This window comes from Lacerta agilis, chromosome 4, assembly GCF_009819535.1.
Source record: "Lacerta agilis isolate rLacAgi1 chromosome 4, rLacAgi1.pri, whole genome shotgun sequence".
In the NCBI taxonomy this organism is placed as follows: Eukaryota; Metazoa; Chordata; class Lepidosauria; order Squamata; family Lacertidae; genus Lacerta; species Lacerta agilis.
The window spans coordinates 80,030,204-80,048,632 of record NC_046315.1 but is presented as its reverse complement, the minus strand read 5'-3'; the positions used below and the strand labels follow the sequence as shown (position 1 = coordinate 80,048,632).

General features: G+C 42.1%; 1 protein-coding gene across 1 annotated transcript in view; it reads right to left on the bottom strand.

Annotated features, from left to right (window-relative positions):
* The window catches only part of FGF14 (fibroblast growth factor 14), a 282,538-nt gene that overhangs the window by 237,771 nt on the left and 26,338 nt on the right, over positions 1-18,429 (bottom strand). The window lies entirely within an intron of this gene.

The window sequence follows — 18,429 nt, the reverse complement described above, 5'->3', positions numbered from 1 at the left end:
CTCTTGAGAAAGTTATCTCAGCTAATGAGGCCTGGTGCAATGGCCTACTTAATAATTATAGAACACCTTTGTATGAAGCACTGTCACTTAGACGGCATGAATGACTGCAGAACCTTTGCTTTGCCCTTATATCCTTTACTATCATCATTGTGAAGGTCAAGCAACCTATCACATAAACTATTTATGTTAAAGCTCTGGTCTGGGTTCCTACAATCCTCTTGCTATATACTAGTTGTGTTGCTATTATAAGGAAAGAGCTATGGATTACTCTCAATTTGCTGTTGAGAGTAGTTTCTGGTATCTACAGTTCCCGATTTGTATACATTAAAATAGTCACATTTAAGTTTCCAGATGTAAAGTAAATGGGAGCACATCTTCCATTAAGACACCATTAGGGATGCATCTTTTAAAAGACAATTCATGCATCCAATACACATCAGTTGATAATTTGTCACTCAGTAACTTCCAGCCAAGTGAGTGAATTGACCTGTGAATTAGAATTAATCTGTTTTGGCTCATTTGCATATTTATTTATTTCATGAGATTTATATGCTGCTTTATTGTAATAAAAACCAACTCAGTGATTAGGCTCCTTCAGATCTCTTTGTGAGCTAAAAGGCAGGGCAGAAATAAGAAAACAAAAACCCCAGAATAATGTATATACACATTGCCTTCGTGTTCAGCTCTTTTGTGCGGTGAAGTCATTATATCGTTTTAGACACCCTGCAAACTATTTACAAGTTCCCAAAATGGCTGAAAGATTATGCCTCTCTGAAATGTCTGTTCCACACCAAAGAACACCCTCTGCTGTTGACACACCATTCTATTTCATGCCACCAGTTCAGTTAGCAGAATGTCCCTTCATTTCGCTGATATGAATTACATTTCTACTTACGCAGCGTTTAGTGGAGATTATTTTTAGAACTTTCTGCAAAAGTGCTTTTACTGGTAGGCACTTAAGTCAGATGGGAAGATGGAAAAAGAGGAGAAATCAGAACATTTTAGGAAATGCTGAGAAAGAAGAACCAACTTCCATTCAATCATTACAGTTCACTCAGCTCAAGGGTAGATTTGCTTCCAGACAACCATCGCATTCAGAGACTGTAGCCCTCTTTAGGCATTCAGATAGGATGCATGAGGTTCAAACTGGGGAGAAGGTGTGCACAATGGATTCACCTGCAACAAGCAGGAAGGTCCAAAGAAGGCTAAGCATGTTTGGCTGAATGTGCCTCGCAATTAAGAACCCTGATAGTACCTGGATCCAAGTAGCATTGGGGGCTCCAAGTGCACTCAGCCAAACACAAACACACCTAGAAACTCATCCCAGATCTTCCTGCTGAACACAGAAAGTTTGGGGCTAGAGTAAGTGTGTTTGATACACCCAGGAATATTGGAGCCAGTGGCTGGTGCATGCACCCAGCAGTGGAGCAAGCCGAATGGGCATCTGGGGTGGTGCGCACGGCCATGGGGCAAGGCCAGCCAGGGCAGCACACTCCATGGGGAGGTGAGTGCCACCCACCATTTTGTCACACACACCCCTCAGTGATGACACCTGGGGTGGCCCTCCCCCACCACACCCTCTTCCTCTGCCCCTGCATGCACCCCATCCCTACCCTGAGCCTTTACACATTCTATTTGAACTCTGGGTGAAGTAGGAGATTGTTTTTCAAAATTCACACAAGCAGTGTTCTATCATTCTGCACTTCAACCCCACAACTTCTTCACAATAATTTAGGGGAAAGGTCTAACGCAGCTTTTTTTTTTTTTAATTAGCTGTGATGAGAAGGAGGGGATGCACGAGTGTTTCTGTGAAGCAGCTGAGAAAATAATGGAGGCCATGGAGACGCAGCAGAAATTGTAAAGGTTGCACCACTGGAAGATAGCCAGTGTGGTGCAGTGTCAGAACATGAACTGGAAGACCAGGCTCAGCCAGGCACCACCTCTCAACAGGGTGGATGTGAGGATAAAATTAGGATAGGGAGATCCATGTGAAGGAAAAGAAAGAAAATGTAGTAAAAAGCAAAGAAAGAAATTCCATTCAGTAGCATTCACAATAATAAGGGGTACAAATGTACAATAACAAAAGAAAAGGGTACCTGAATGATATGGTGGAGCAGAGAATTGATTTTTTGTGTGCATGTGATGGCAACTTTCAGACACAAGATCATAATGTGATTAGCCATCTGCCCAAGGGGTGGCTTCCTTTCAGCTTGTAGAGGCCTGGATTTTCAATAATACCCAGTCATAGATCTGTTGCAAGCATTCAAAAGGAGGTGCTAATAAAGGAAACAGTCCTTGAATGCCATGAGCAGGATCGGGATGAACACTACAGCCTGCTTTGAGCAGATTGAACAGAGCTGTGTTGAGCCTGATCCTGCATGTAATCTCCTGCCATCCCTGATAACTTCCCCTTCCCCCAGGTTCCCCAGCATCTATCCTGGGGGCAAAAGGAAAGGAGAGGCATGGGGGGTGGGCTGCAGTACCTTCCAGGTGGTGAGGATGTCACTGGGGCTTCCACTTCCCCAAAGGCAAAGAAGCTGTGTTTGGAGCAAGTGGAGGAGGAGGCAGAGGTTGTTGCTGCTGCAGATGCTTCCAGGTGCTCCCAGCATCTTTTCCCATTGGAAAGGCTGATACTTACAGCAGTCCCAAGCCCAAGCTACCAGGTGAGGAAAGAATGCTGTGCATGGCTCCTGCTGCTGTAAAACACCCACCAGAGGTGGTCCTGCCTCAGTGGGAATGGGGTTCTTCAGCATCCCGTTCCCAGGTGGGAGGATGCAGTCAGCTGGAATGATACACAGAGCATCCTTTGTGTTCCTGAGGCTTTGAGCACATTAATTTGGAACATGTACAAAGTCCTGCCCCCTTTCAGGGGTGAACAAAGGGGTGCCCGTTCATTCCTACCAATCCCTGGAATTAATGTTTCAGGCTTGTTCAAGCTGTGACCCAGCAGGATGAATGCGACTTTGCAGCCCTGTGATACTAAGCCAACTGCTTAGTAAGTCCTAGTTTGTTTCCATTTCAGGCAAGATAAAACCCAAGAGATTTATTAATCCCCCAGTGGACCACCATGCATAGAAGGTGGACGGTTGTTTCCTTGGTGGGTTACGAGCTGTGCTGGCCTGTTTAAAGACGCCATTAATCTTATTCTGCCCACAAACAGGGAAAACACTGTTCTTCCAATTTTGGCACAGCTTCTTCTAACCAAAAGAAAACATTTTAAGCAGAGGTTGGGTAGGATTCTTCAGGTGTGATTCCTGCATTACAGGGGACCGGACCAGATGACCCTTTGGATCCTTGCACCTCTACGATTCTATCATTCCTTCATACTTCATTTCCACTGGCCAATAAAAAGCAACCAGAATGCCTAATTGGGTTTTATTGTTTTTGTTTACACATGATGTTCACGTGTTAATCTACCACAACTGCTCTGACCACTAACCTTTGACACAGTTCCTGCCTAAAGCTGGTCACAATGTCTCTGGGCTGCCGATTCACACTTTGCTTCCTAGGGACTATGCATTCACATCTGTTAAGGAAGGGAAGCGAATCACTTTAAATCAAGGCAAGAATGCACAAATCTTTCCATAAGAGAAACTAAAATCTCCAATGCCATAGTAATGGTGCACAGGTGATTGCTTCAAACTGTTTCATTACCTTATCTGGAATAGGCCTCCTGGTTGAAGACATAAGAAAGTAGGATCACAGAAAACTGCTTGAAAATTACCAAAGAAGGGTTGAAGAGGGTCACTCCAACCCAGGTTAACAGCCAGTTCAGAAAACAGAATTAACCAAACTGGTGAAACAGCATTATTTCTTCACACATGCATGCTCTTCAGTGGCGTCTACTTAGAAACCAAGTAGACCTTTCCAATCTGTTCTTAGGACCTTGTGACTCCTCAAGATAGAAACCTTGTGTTTCTTTGTGGTTAACTTTCTATTCCTTTATGGTTACTTAACATGGCAAAAGCAGAATGTTAAAGAAGTGGCTTGAGTGTATCCGTGTAAAGTGAGGCATGCGCTGGTAGAATAGCTGAGGGAGAGCAAAATCCAAGCAACGTTCACTGATGCTGGTTGATTGCTCTGTGAAAAATGTGCATCCATTCAGCCCATAATCACAACCTATCAATTTAATCATGCCAGCTGACTTTTTCATAAAAGATCTGCAGGTGTGTTGGGTTTAGTCAGCTGGCATTCCACCTTCCACTAGCCAAGAGCACCACCTGCTGCATGACATGCAGGTAAAGCTGCTGGGTCTGTTTCCTATAATGTGTTCTTCTTTACACCTGTTTGCACTCTTATGATAATAATAAAAAAGTGACATGGTGCAGTAAACAGACAGGAAGAGCCAGAACAGGATAGCAAACATGACCACGTTAGGCCATTTATCTACTGAAACCTCAATCCCATGCTTTTCTGTTGGTAAAGCTGCCACTAGGCAGAGCAGAGGGAGTTTGCATGCCTGGTTTTTCCAAGGTAGGCTTGTCTTGTACCTTGAAGCATGACATTTTGAAAGCCTTTTCAGCAACCAAAAGCGGGGGAGGTCATTAAAATATTTATTTTAGATGAATAAAATATTGCATTGGGCAACTGTGACAAGAATAACTTACATCCATCCTAGTTTCTTCGTAGATTGCCATCAGTGTTGCCTAGCGTCGAGAGCCTGCGCCCTTTGGGTCTAATAAACAAGCAGCCATTACCAAACCAGACAGAGCAGGTCGCAACAATATCTTGCATTAGATAAGAGGGGCGATGAAAATGCAAAAGAAAGGAGAGTGTCCTACATACTAGCTTCAAACTCATTTTCTGAGTGCTGGTCTTTATGTATCCCAAACAGCTCCATTCACATACAAGAGGGAGGTTTGGGCAAAACTCAAAATTTACAGGAGTACAAAAGAGGTTTGGGGTGGTGATCCAAAAAAAGATCAGGCAGAAAGCTTGTTTTCTCCTGCTTTGGGTTGTTTTCTCCTGTTTTGGGAGGATAGGACTCAAACTAATGGCTTCAAGTTACAAGAAAAGAGATTCCTACTAAACATACAGAAAAACTTTGACAGTAAGAGCTGTTCGACAGTGGAACAGTCTCGCTCGGGAGGTTGTGGACTCTCCTTCCTTGGAGGTTTTTAAGCAGAGGTTGGATGGCCATCTGTCACGGATGCTTTAGCTGAGATTCCTGCATTTCAGGGGGTTGGACTAGATGACAAATTGGGTCCCTTCCAACTCTATGATTCTATGAATTAAACATACTCAGTAATCACAGGCTGACTGTAGGAAAGGATGATGGAAAATCAGAAGAGGAGGAAATTGAATAGGTCTGGAAGGCTGGCATCTTGAGCAGAAGTACTCCACACTAATATGGTATTTTAGTGCAAGCCCCATTTATACTGTGTTATTTTTACAGAGTAGTCTGTGTGTAACTGTAAAGCAATACATGAAGTTCTTAACAGGGATGCATAACCTGTTGCCCTCCAGGTGTGGATTGACTACAGTTCCCATCATCCCTGGCCTTTGGTCATGCTGACCGTGGCTGATGGGAGTTGGAGTCCAACAACATTTGATGGGCCACAGGATCCCTATACCCGAGGAAACGAAATTCAAAAAGCTGCATAATCAGAGAGCATTATCATGGTAAAATTAACATTAACTATAAAAAAATTGTATCAATACTTAAATAATAGCCCAGGGATATACACAAAGCCCAAATAACCCTTTGTTATAGAGACCAAACAAAGTAATAACATTCCAATGTTCACCAGTACAAAGGGCAGGATGTAGCTCGTTCCCATATTTCTGACAGCCAGATTCTGTTATGTACAGATGACTAATTAGGATTTAGTAACCAATGTCCTGCTCTAGGTCCAAAGACTTACTGATCCTCTAAAACTATTTGCTATTTTCTTAAAAATACCAAAACATTCTCTATAAGGTTAAAAAAAAGCATACAGTTGAAACAGGAAGAAGGGGAAATATCACCTAGCAAGCCAAGAAACATTTGCCCTTAATATCTTCCATCCATCTTAAATGCATCTTTGGGGTGTGTTATGGGGATTTCCCCTTTGTACAAAGCCTTTCTGCTAGTTGGTGCAATCAAGGGCCTTTGCACTAACTAATTTGCTCTTGGAACCAACAACTTCCACCTTACAGGTATGTATAGCCATTAATCTCTGTATACCTGAAAATGGCTCTGTGGTTGACTATAGGCAGGCCGTAAAAATTCACTAGGCTAGATTTTAGCTTCAAAGCCAGAGGTTCCTAACTGATATCTGTAAGCTTGAATAGTCCTATAGAGTGAAACAACAGACACCAAAATGGAACCTGTTCTGTAATCTCTTGTTCTCGCTTTCACAACAACTTCCTTGAAAAGCTGCAATCTCTTGACTACAGAAATCTGCCTCATGAACAGAATCAACCATTTTTTTCTCATGAGAGCAGATTTGACATATTTAAAATAGTGTGTTGTAATTCCTACCTCCCATCAATCCTATTCTCTGAGAAGTTTCTACACCTTTGGTGCCATTTAGAATTAGTGACTACAGCATGGTAAGCAACACTCCATTGATTTTTTTTTGCCAATTTTATTTACCTTAACACTAAAACTGCCTCTGCTTCAACAACAGAATTTGGCTTGTTTCCAAACAAAACTCCAGTTACTTGACAGGAGTTCCTCTGGTAAGCATTTATTGCAATACCTTTTAGGGTGCTTCCAGATGTGGACAATTTAGCAGCATACTATCACTGCTGTTCCCTTTAAACTGGAACTGGAATACCAACTTGGCTTCCAGACAACTGACATTCTAGCCAAGAAGACAGTTCTTTTTTCTCCAGGGGTAGTGATTTTCACTGTAAGGAGGGAAATTGTTAATTCTCTTATTGCACTCCTGTCCATTGCACTTCCCTCATTGCACTCCTGTCTTGAACATGATTTCCCCTGGCTACATTTGAGGGTGGAGGAATTGATATAAAGGTGTTGCTGTTAGGGAAGGGTTAAAGTGATAGAGTTGATTTCTAGAGAGGAGACAGACCACTGACAAATAAATCGATAAGGCCAGCATAGCAGTGCAATAGGTCATCTACACCTGGGGAAATAATAAAGCAGGAGTTACCTATTTTGAAGATAACATAAGAAGGCACCAGTTTTGGAACATTATGCACAAGTTATTATAGGAAACATCTCAATAGGCAAATCTGGTAACTTGACTGAGTAACTAATTTTCCTCCTTTCAGTATTGGTGGATTCAGAAACAGATATCTCCCCTAAATTTCCCCTAAAAGGGGAAATAAGTTAACAATGCACAGTTAACATGCTGACACTCTCCAGACTGTCATGAGATCAGGTCGTCCTCAGTTGTGGCCCCATTCTGCAACTTTGAAAGGTACGGCTGTCCCACTCTTGGATAGAATGCTTTACCCACCATGGCAATATCTTTTTTTCTGATCTGCTGACTCAACCTAATCTGGGCTGCTGGTGAAATGATTCAGCATATATGTGGCTTGGATTCAGATGCTGGTTTCTGCCCACGAAGTCAGTTCCAGATTAAAGAAAGCTCTTGATAACTTCTCCCCAACAGATCAATGTGTCAAATAGCGTTTTTTATAGACTTAAATGTTTCAAAGTCTCTCCTGTTGCATGGAAATTACATTGTTTTCAGTTGTATAATAGGAAAAATCAGTTCATTTCAGACTAACTATTCAAATGGTATTCTGATCTGACTTCATTAAGAAATTATACACAAACCACAATTTGCACATCTTGTGACCTACCAAGCTCACCAGCCATGCATGGTATCCCACATGTTAGTCCTGGTTGTGCAGCCCGCCTAGGATGGCAAAAATGGTAGAGTTGCTCAGGCACTGTGCTGCTCATAAAAGCTTACTGGTGGGTCGAAAATTTTCTAGGCTTGCATTACAGTATGTTCCAAATTCACATTCAGCACCCTTACTTGGATGTAAACGTAAGTCAGGAGATTGGAAAGATGAAAAACTATGTCAGTGATTCAAAGTGGAAGCCATTACATAATCTAACTGCATTGCCACTCCATCTTTCCCACACAAACTGGTTGGCAATGCCTGCACAACATTGGCATCATCCCCAAAACTAAGCCAGCCAGCTGTGCGTAATGTCACATGTTAGCCTATTGTTGCATATTGAATGTGCGGACACTTGGAAGGTTACTCACAGATACTGATCAACTCTATTTGCTACGACCTCTTAGGAGCAACTGCTCCTCTCAGTTACAACCCATGACGTGCCCCGCTGAAAGCACTGTTTGTGCAACTGGTTAATTGTTGGTCATTTCGTCCACAGCAAGCACTGACTCACTCCCACCAAAACAGCTGATCTGTATCTTCTGGTTGGAACATGAACCACAGTAAGTCCATCCCAGGGGAAACACAAAGACCGAAAGACTGGCACAAAAGCTTGGACATGTATAATGAAAACAAGGTAGTAATCTGCATAAATACTAAATATTGGCAACAGAGGCTATTTATAGGGTACAGGTGTAAGCAGAAATCAGAACAGCCGATGGCAAACTTTTGATTAAATAATAATAAAAAAACCATACAAACAGCAGCAGCAGGCTAGAAGGTGCAAGACATTTTTTCCCCACTCTCATCCTAGCATGAGTTCAATTTAGAAGTCAAAATGAATGCAATTTCTTTCCAAAACATGCCAATAACTTCGTATGCTGTTCAAGGTTCACATTATTGCTTCAAGCAATCTTGGCACATCATAGACCACCCCCTTACAATTTCCTCTGAACAACAATAACAAAAAGAGCTATTCCGGGGGAAAGAAGAGTTTTAAAGCTACGAGCCCCTATATTGGAATAAAGAAAGAAAGGATGATAAAACGTCTGTATGGGTGCAAGGGAAGGATGTTGTAATGGATTAATTTTTTAAGCATTTAAAATATTACATTTAGCGAAAGAGAAAACAATTTACATTGGACACAGATAGTTAAGTCTATCCTTAACTGGGTGCAGTAGCAAATCCACACTTCAAACAATATGATTTCCAAAAATTAATAAACAAAGTCCACTTTGTCTGTGAGGTACAATCATGACATAACATTGATAATACAAATGCTCATTGAGAACTGATTGTTTTATCTAGTTCAGTGACCCTTCAACTTTGCTGTGGTGGAGATCACTTGTTCTGCTTTGCTACCTCTTAGACAACAACTGAGTGTTCCTAGTTATGTATCCTAGTTTAAGGATATAGACATATTGGATTAAGTTCTGAAAGGAGCAACAGATATGGTCATTGGAGGAAAGCTTGAAGGAACCAGCCTGGAGAAGAGGGGGTCCTGGCATACATTTTAAGCACATGGCTTCCCCAAAGAACCCTGGGAACTGTATAGTTCTGTGGAGTAAAACTACAGTTCCCATGAGTCTTGCAGGAAGTCATATGCTTTAAATGTATGATGTGGATCTGCCCTTGGAGGGCTGTCACACAGAAGAGGGCCAAGATTTGTGCTCTATCGCTCCAGAGAGCTGGACTAGATTTAATGGGCTTATTTTACAGGAGGGTATATTTGTGACTGAACATTTGTTGAAGCTGATTGATGGTAAGAACAGTTTAACAATTGAGCCAATTTCCTAGAGGGGAGATGGGCGCTCCCTCACTAGAGGTTTTCAGGGAGAAGCCCTTGATGCTCTTGCCCTTTATTTCCTGCATCAACCAGGAATGACCTATAAAGCTCCACCTCCAACACTATTAAATAAAAGCTTTACTTCTGCACTCTGAAGAAGGTGTTGCTGCACCAAAATACATGAATAGTGGTCTTCCAGTTTGGTGGGTCATGAGTTGTGTAGTCAGTGGGGACAGCGCACTGCAAGTTTTGTGTACTGTATTCTCTGTGCTGCTAAAATGCTTTTAAGCCAAGACATTACTATTCAAAGCCGCACCGGAGTTGAGTTTTTAAAATTATGTTTGTCACTGTCTGCTGCTCAGCATTTTCCTGTAATCTTTTCTATTACATACAGTACTCACAGACTACAATACCACTAATCACAGCCACTAATCTGGTTATTTAATTATTCTGCTTTGCCCGCACACAGCTATCTCTTCACAAACACTCAGACAAACCAGAGACAATGAGTTTCCTTTTCCAAGAATAAATAACTTTCAGATCTTAGGCACCAGACCTTATCAAAGTTTGGATAAAAGCCACATAGAGATCCTACAAAACTTAGACTCATCCAATTCTAGAGAATCAGGAGGATAATAGAAAATTAAAATAGTACCTAGTACTATCCATACATTTAGTAAGGTAAAACTGATAGGATATCTTCACACAACTGTCTTATGTTATTCGGTTACACTTGTCACAATTTCATGATGTTTCATAATAACGTCGTTGTGACTGTGAGCATTGCACCTTAATGAAGCAACTGAAATGAACAGTCTAAACAAGACCAGACAAGATCTGCTGCTATCTGGCTCCCATGACACCCTAACTGTGCCCCAGGGGCAAGTATATTTGGCTCTGTCTTCTCCCAGGAAAACAAAGATATCACACCGTACAGCGTTTGGCAGTAATACGCATCAATATACTGTAGCTATATATAGAATATAATTAGAGTATGGAATACAGCTGACACTCTAAAAATAGTATTTGTATTTTGGGTAAATAAATTAGTCCTCAGCTTTACATCTTTTTAGGGCATTTAAAGAAGGGGCCATATAATAATGAATCCTTCAGCAAGTCACCATCCCTCAGCCTACCTTACCTCAAAGGTGATTATGAAATGGGAAGGGGGAAAGCAGTGTATGCTGCCTTGAACTCATTGGAGGAAGGATAGGATAGAAATGCAATTAGCAAATAAAGAACTAAAAAGGCAGATTTGGCCACTAGTACAAGTGCCTCGGGCACATTCAGATTAGATTACTGCTATGTGCTCTCTGCAGGGACGCGGGTGGCGCTGTGGGTTAAACCACAGAGCCTAGGGCTTGCTGATCAGAAGGTCGGTGGTTCGAATCCCCGCAATGGGGTGAGCTCCCGTTGCTCGGTCCCAGCTCCTGCCAACCTAGCAGTTTGAAAGCACGTCAAAAGTGCAAGTAGATAAATAGGTACCGCTCCGGCGGGAAGGTAAACGGCGTTTCCATGCACTGCTCTGGTTCGCCAGAAGCAGCTTTGTCATGCTGGCCACATGACCCAGAAGCTGTACGCCGGCTCCCTCGGCCAGTAACGTGAGATGAGCGCCGCAACCCCAGAGTCATCCACGACTGGACCTAATGGTCAGGGGTCCCTTTACCTTATGTGCTCTCTGCAATGTTGCCTTAGAAACTTCAGTCAATGCAGAATCTGGCAGTACCTGGCTGCCTTTTTACATCAAGCCAAGTTACATGCTTTTGACACGTATAAAAAATGATTATGGCTTGGAACCTAAGGTAAGCTAATGGAAGAAAATTCATGGAAGAAAAGTTTCCCACCTGGAGAGTCATGAGCATTCTAGACTAGAAAAATACAGCAGGATGGGACAAAGGAAGCTGATGGGGCGGGGAGGGAAAATTGCCCAGAATAGGAGTCGGATCCTAAAATAGATTCACAGAAGGAAGGTTTCCTATCCCCTCTGCTTCTTCCCCTAGTAGTCCCGCCCCCCCCCCCCCAGCCCATATGGCTCAGAAAAGCCCCCCACTCCCTGCAAATCTTCAAGTGGCATTTTTTCTGACTGCACTTAGCTGCATGGTGTGGAAGGAGGACACAGGAAACGTCTCTTCTGTGACCTTCCTTAAATGATCTTAGTATCCAAACCTTTGTGTCTGATCCTCTTATATGGGCCTCCTTTTGGTTTCTTACTCCTACTTCTGAATTGCCCTGATTTTGTCTGGGATGATCGTGATAGAAAGAGCTGCTGTAGATGTCAGTTACCCGAAAAGACAGCAAAATGTCAGGGCTGGAATACAGCTTGTCTTGTCTACTTGAGCCACCTGCAGGGACCTTTCACTGGTTTCTGTGCACTCTAGATGACCCTCAGGGTCCCTTCCAACTGCACCATACTATGATACTATACTTTGATCTGGATTGTGGCAGCTGATTAGTGGGTAAACGTGCAAGTCGTCCTGCATTAGATCGCCTTGTACATTTTTCAGCTTAATGATCTACAAAGCAGTGTTCAGATCATGTGGTTTCTAAGAACCAGTTGAGTACAAGGCAAAGCTGGGAAATTTTCCAATACACACAAATCAATACCACTGCACCAGTTTCTCGCCTTGCGTTCTAATTATTTTATAAAGGCAGGGTACTTTAGGGTGTGGCACAATGGAAGACATGGCACTACTAAGTGATAATGTGTACAGTTCTCCAGCTTCATTTTCTCCCCTCTGTAAACAAAAGCTTAGAGAAGCCAATTTCATTCTTTCAGAGACCATGACATTTATAAATTACTCTCATAAAAAATGAGATTAGGGTCACTAAAAGGGCCATGAGGGCACATTTTATTTCAAAATGAGAGCCATAATTCACTATCTTGATTTGGCATGCGGATGCCAGTGTAGGGTGGCTTATTCCTTAAATGGCAGCAGGCTTCCAATATCACCTCCATCATCTGTCATGTTTCCTCTTGTACATTAAGTCACAGAAATATATCTTATCAGTATTTGCAGAAGTAGATTTCACAGAACACAGAAGCAGTGCTTGGAAATCTCGGTGGAATTGTTCTTCCCTCTCCAGCAACAAACATGGCTTCTAGCCACATCTTATTCTACAGATGTTGTGGGAGAGGGGTTATGTTCACTGTGGTGTGAAAGAAAGAGAAGGGTAGATTTTTTTTATTTTATTCCATCCATCCGAAAAGAAAAAGAAAAAAAAGCTGGTAGTATCTCAAACTTTTCTTTTGAAGCATGCCAACTCATTGCACTGGTGTGGCACCAAGAGACCCAAACTAAGAATGATCTGTATTAATCATGCACCTAATATTGCAGCAGAATCCATCCTCTCTGCCTCCTGCTTCCAATGTCACGCAATAGTGTAGTTGCTGCTGGAAACCTAAAATATATAAGCACCTTTCTGTACAATTAGCCACTTGTGTTAAGTGGCTAGGTCAATTTTATCCATGCCCTGCACTGCCCACATTCAGGTTGCTAACTTTTAATTTCAAAATATCCACCATCACAACCACCACAACCTTTGGGGACCTGCCAGTTCCCAAAGTCGTAATTTGAAAGACTTTGCCATCAGAGTGGGATGCTGTTCTGAACCAGGGCAAGGAAGAGATGCGGGACACAGAGAGCACTCTAAGGTCAAATTTTGCAGAGTTGGGAAACCTAATTTGCCCCAACCTCAAACTGAGTACCAAACCCCCAAGCTTCTGTCTGGAAACTGATGTTGCAGTAAGCTCCAATAGCACTGCTTTCAGCTGAATTACCGGTATTTTGTAGACAGCTGCTCAAACCTAGGTCTTCTGGGTGCTGATGCGGACAGCTCCCTTCTCCATCTGGGAAAGCTGGAATGGAACACAGCCCCATACAATGCTAGTACATGCAGAATTCAGGGCAAGAATTCAATCACAGGCAGAAAAAGGGCAAAGTGGCCAGTCAGTAACAGAGCCAGGACATAATCTGGAGTTTATTAGCTACCTGCCAGAATACAGTTTTAACTGGTTGGAAATATTGTTTCATTGCTAGCACAAGGACCCAGAGAATTGACCCATGTTATATACAACGGGGTGGTCTTGGTTTACCGGGTAATTAATATATCTGGAAACAGCTGTCTCTGCCAGTTAAAACATCATTCATGTCTACAAAACCAGCAGGTGTGTGTGGTTGCTATATGTTTATTTGATACAAAGTTCATGCACTTCTTTTCCAGAAACAGCAGCCATGAATAGGAAATCTGAAAACCTGCCTATTCACCACAAATAGCTAATATAATCAAGTACACTCTGAGGGTAATAGCTTCCTTTAAAACTGTATAATATACATTAAGCTATTAGGCGCTTTCTTCCCAATTTACAAACACATTGTTCAAAGTGTTTTTTCCCCCACCCCACCCTATTTCTTCCACAAACTGTTTCTTGTTGCTTACTGGCACTGCTACAAAACACCTTATGCTTTCTGAGCTGGCACGAGTCCAGTGTATAATGGTAAGATCTCTTAGGATCATTACACATGTTACATGGCAGAAATCCTGGATTTATGACTGAGTGTACTTTAAATAGGGGGCTGCAGACAATCCTGGCTCAGTAGTGAATGAAGACGTATGGCATGCTTATTAGTTCCATTTGCACTTTGTGGAAAATTCCAAAGTCCATGGTCAAGCAGTGTTGTTGCTCTTTTTTGGTGGGGCAACCAAAATGTTGCAAAACAATAAGCAAGTTTTCAAGTTCTCTGGGCAATTAACTTCAAGAGTAAGATAAAGTCTAGTCTAGTGGCATTTTTTAAAAAAAGACTCGAGTCTATATCCATTATCAACAAAATCACAGCAAACCAATTCAACCATGTAAGAAAAAGGAAAGATCAATTATTTTGATGAAATAGTTGCCACCCTAGTGATCACCTATCATTTATAGAACTTTCTGAACATATGGATGCAGCACTATTTAATGTTGACCAGAACAGCAGATCTGTGGGATTTCCCTCTCTTTCTCAGGCAGGAATGGAACTCTGTTGGGTTGAGTTGGGTTGTGGGGTAGGAAGATTATAAGATTTAATGTGTCAGTGCAAAATATAAGGGAATACCTTACCAGTGAAAGGGGTGAAGGGGAACCCAGTGGTGGGAGAAAGAATGCCCAGTATGAGAAGGGCAGGATTGATCCTCCATAGCTGTAGAGTAATTAGGGCTCCAATCCTATCCATGCTATCCGTCTAACTATATAGGTCTTTGGGATTTAGTATGTTGAGAGAAGCATCTGGTTAATCTTCTGGGGAGTAGAAAGCAGGAGCTGTTGCTTCAGAGACACCCATGCACCTACCTGGAACAATCAATCCAGCAGCTGCCCAAGTTACCGTAATTATCTGCCATGAAACGTAAGAGCATTTTTTTTAGTGCTGTGCATTGTGCATTGCCTGATTTATTAAAACACAGAGGCTGCAATCATACACACGCTGACTTGGGAATAAAACCCAGTAGGACCTAGGTCTGAACAAACCTGCATAGAATTGCACTTCAATCCTATGTATTTACCTAGGGATATAGGCCAGTGACCACACTGCAGCTTATTGCAGAGTAAAACATGCCTACAATACTGCTGCAAATCAATATTCTGTTTCTCACCTGCCAACATATTTCACCCCAGATATAACTCATGATACAATCACTCCCAAGAGTGATTTTCACATTCAATATTCACAAGTCACGTTTTCAGCTAATTTGATGGGGGCTATGAATCATGATTTTCTGTTGCTTGACTGAATCAATGTAACTAACTCATCAGGTTTCTGATGCAAATAGGCTGGTTCAAATAACTCATAAAAATCCAAACACGAAAATTTTGACTGAGCTTGATGAATATATTTCTCCCCTGTAGTGTAACCAAACTCTCCCTCCCCCCATCCATAAATAGAGCAAAAAGAATTTGCATTCTTCTAGGAATCTGAAGGCACACCAGGTAAACAAAACACTATTTATGCCTCATAGCAGGTTGTTCTTTCGCTTTCTTCTCTGTGTAAGAGAGTCGTGAAATTATCAGCTGCCTCATACCGGGTCAAACTATTTGTCCTTTCAGCTGGAGATACCAGGGATTAAATTTAGGACTGTTTGTAACCAAAGCAATTGCTATATCACTAACCTAAGATTCCTACCCAAATCCCATCTTTTCTTGGATAGGCTTGTTTGGGAGACTCCCACAAAAGGCTGTTTAGTGCAAGCAATGGCACTGAAGCAGGATTTATGAAGTTCAGGATCTAGAAAGATTAACAATGCAGTCCTACACATGTCTGTTCAGAAGTAATTCTGACTGAGTTCACTGGAACTTATGTGCACAGAAATGCAGCCTAAACCATATAAGAGACACCAGCAGCCTGCAGTTGTGCACAAGATAACTGAGAACCCCTAAAGCACTAAGGCGTCCTTCGTCAACCAGGTGCCTTCCAGATACCCATCTGGGGAAGGAGCAGGGAGAAGGAGCAAACATTTGCCTGGGCAAAAGGAAGAATCCAACCAGTCCATGACAGGTATCCACTATACTCATCCACCTTATTCTTCTCTGATTTTAAAATATATATATATTCCAGGTTTTCCCACTTTTGTCGCGGTCACTCTCTCAGACCTGAGCAGCACCCCCGGACGTTTAACGGTCTATTGGTAACTGCCCCAACGACATATGGTATCTCCGCTGCCACCAGCCAGTATTCACTCTGGCAAATGAATAACTCACTTCAGATTCAGATTTTGGTAAAATAAAACATAAGTTTCTTTATTGTTGTACAAAGCGTAATGGTTTCAAATGACTTGGTGAAATGTTTAGTATAACTGTATGGTTATTCAGATAAGTATATTTCAACTCTCAACCTAGTATTCCAATAACTATCCCTAATGCCTCCTGTTTAGTATTAAACCTGCTCTAGCTCTGCTCATTGGCTCTATCTCCCTCTCTCTATCCTTCCCTAACCCAACTCAACTGAACTGTCTGACTTCTAACCTCTAACTGCCTTTTCTCTCCTTTCTAACTGCCATCCTCCCACACTCTATTTGCCTGGAGAGCTCCCATTGGCCAATCTCCTCCCTGCCAAATTAACCCTTGGAGAACCTTTAGGGGTGAACGCCACATAAAAGGGTACAGTGCATTTTCTGGGATTACTATGATTTGTAACCTATATCCCTAACTAATAGCCAGCTATCATTACACCTTCTCAAACGAGCAAGATGAAACAGTGCGTTGGTCAAAATATTTTTAAAGCTGCAACAGAGTTGGCCATGCTATGTATTCATCACGGCACCTCGTGATTATAGCCAACATGGGTTTTTTTAAAGAACACAACAGCACATGCACACACACAAAGTGTGAAGTGAGCTGCTGCTGCTAAAATCAGTATGTAAAAGCTTTCACACCCAGGGAATAATATACCAAGAAACAAATCTCACCATTTCAGTTACAGCATGTGGAATGCATTTACTCGTAGAATTAAGTAAGCTAAGGAACTGTGACAAGATCAGCAGTATTGTCAGGGCCCCTCTGGATATCCGTTTTTGTGTGTGCGTTCATGACAATTTGTGCTCATGATGGTATCAGGGCAGTTATACGTGACTCTACTTTAAATACTATTTGCACCTGTGAACGTTTTGGGGGTAGATAACTCTGTTTTGCTTCCAATCGGTCAACATCCCATAGCATCCTGCTAAAATCCTTCTTACTGCACAAATGTCCCAAGGTCTGTGTTTCTCACTTTTGTTGCAGGAGTGCCCCTCCAAACAGCAATAATGTGATAACACTGGGGAAACATGGCAGAACAACTAATGGAACGGAATGATGTCTGAGCAGTCCAGCATTAATACATTACTATTTTGCACTATCTGTGCTTCTTGCAGGATACACCTGCAGGAAGAAAATAATGGAATGAAATGGAACTCGTGTGGAGTAGCCCCCAGATTGTGCAACAGTGCAGCTGATGAAGGAGTAAATGTGGTGCTCTGCTGTTGTGCCCAGCAGAGCATCCACCTCTTATGGAGCTTTGTAAAGTACCAGAAACCTCTTCCTGGTTGTGGAATATATGATTATGGGTCCTGTAACAGAACAGTCTGCATTCCCCCTCTGTTACTAGCCTGGTGTGGTTTAGTCTTCCAGATGTTGCTTTGGTCTGTCCTCTCCCTGTATCAGTGTGTGAATTGCTTTTGCAATGTGTTTTACTCCTGCTGTTTCCTGTTTCTGCCGAGTGCCGCCTGAACACAGGACCTATCGGGGCATGGGAGGCCCTGGGAGGCCCAAGCAGAATGGAAATATTGAAATGGCAAACTCGTAAATGCAAAAAAATGTCCACTGAAATAAGAAAATGGAGAGCAGATACTCAGCTGCTTCCAGTTCACTCAGGTGTAAACAAAAACACAATGGCTTGCCAATTTACAGAAAACTATTTGTCTATTTGCAATAGTAAGTGTTATAGGAGGTTCCTGATGTGATTAGAATGGATTGTACCATTTCAGACTGCAATGCTCCCCCATATAAAATAGTTCACTGCCAGGTGTAAAACCAACAACCTAAGACGTCAAGAAGAGATATCTTAAGGGACCTGCTCTTTCTCCGTTAGTTACCCCTCCCCTCCAGTTGCAGGACTTTTGTTTTAATTCAAATTGTATTCAAGAATGTTATCCCCCCCCCACTTACAATCTAAAGAAGCATCGTCCATTCCACCACTTCAGTTCTGTTGCAAGCCTACAAATCTTCCCACAGGTTTAAACTTGTATTCATTTCACTGAAATATTTTCTTCCCGTTTCAGACTCTGTCTTAAAAGATAAAGTTTTCCCTCATGAGAGGAAAAAAACAAATATGGGTATC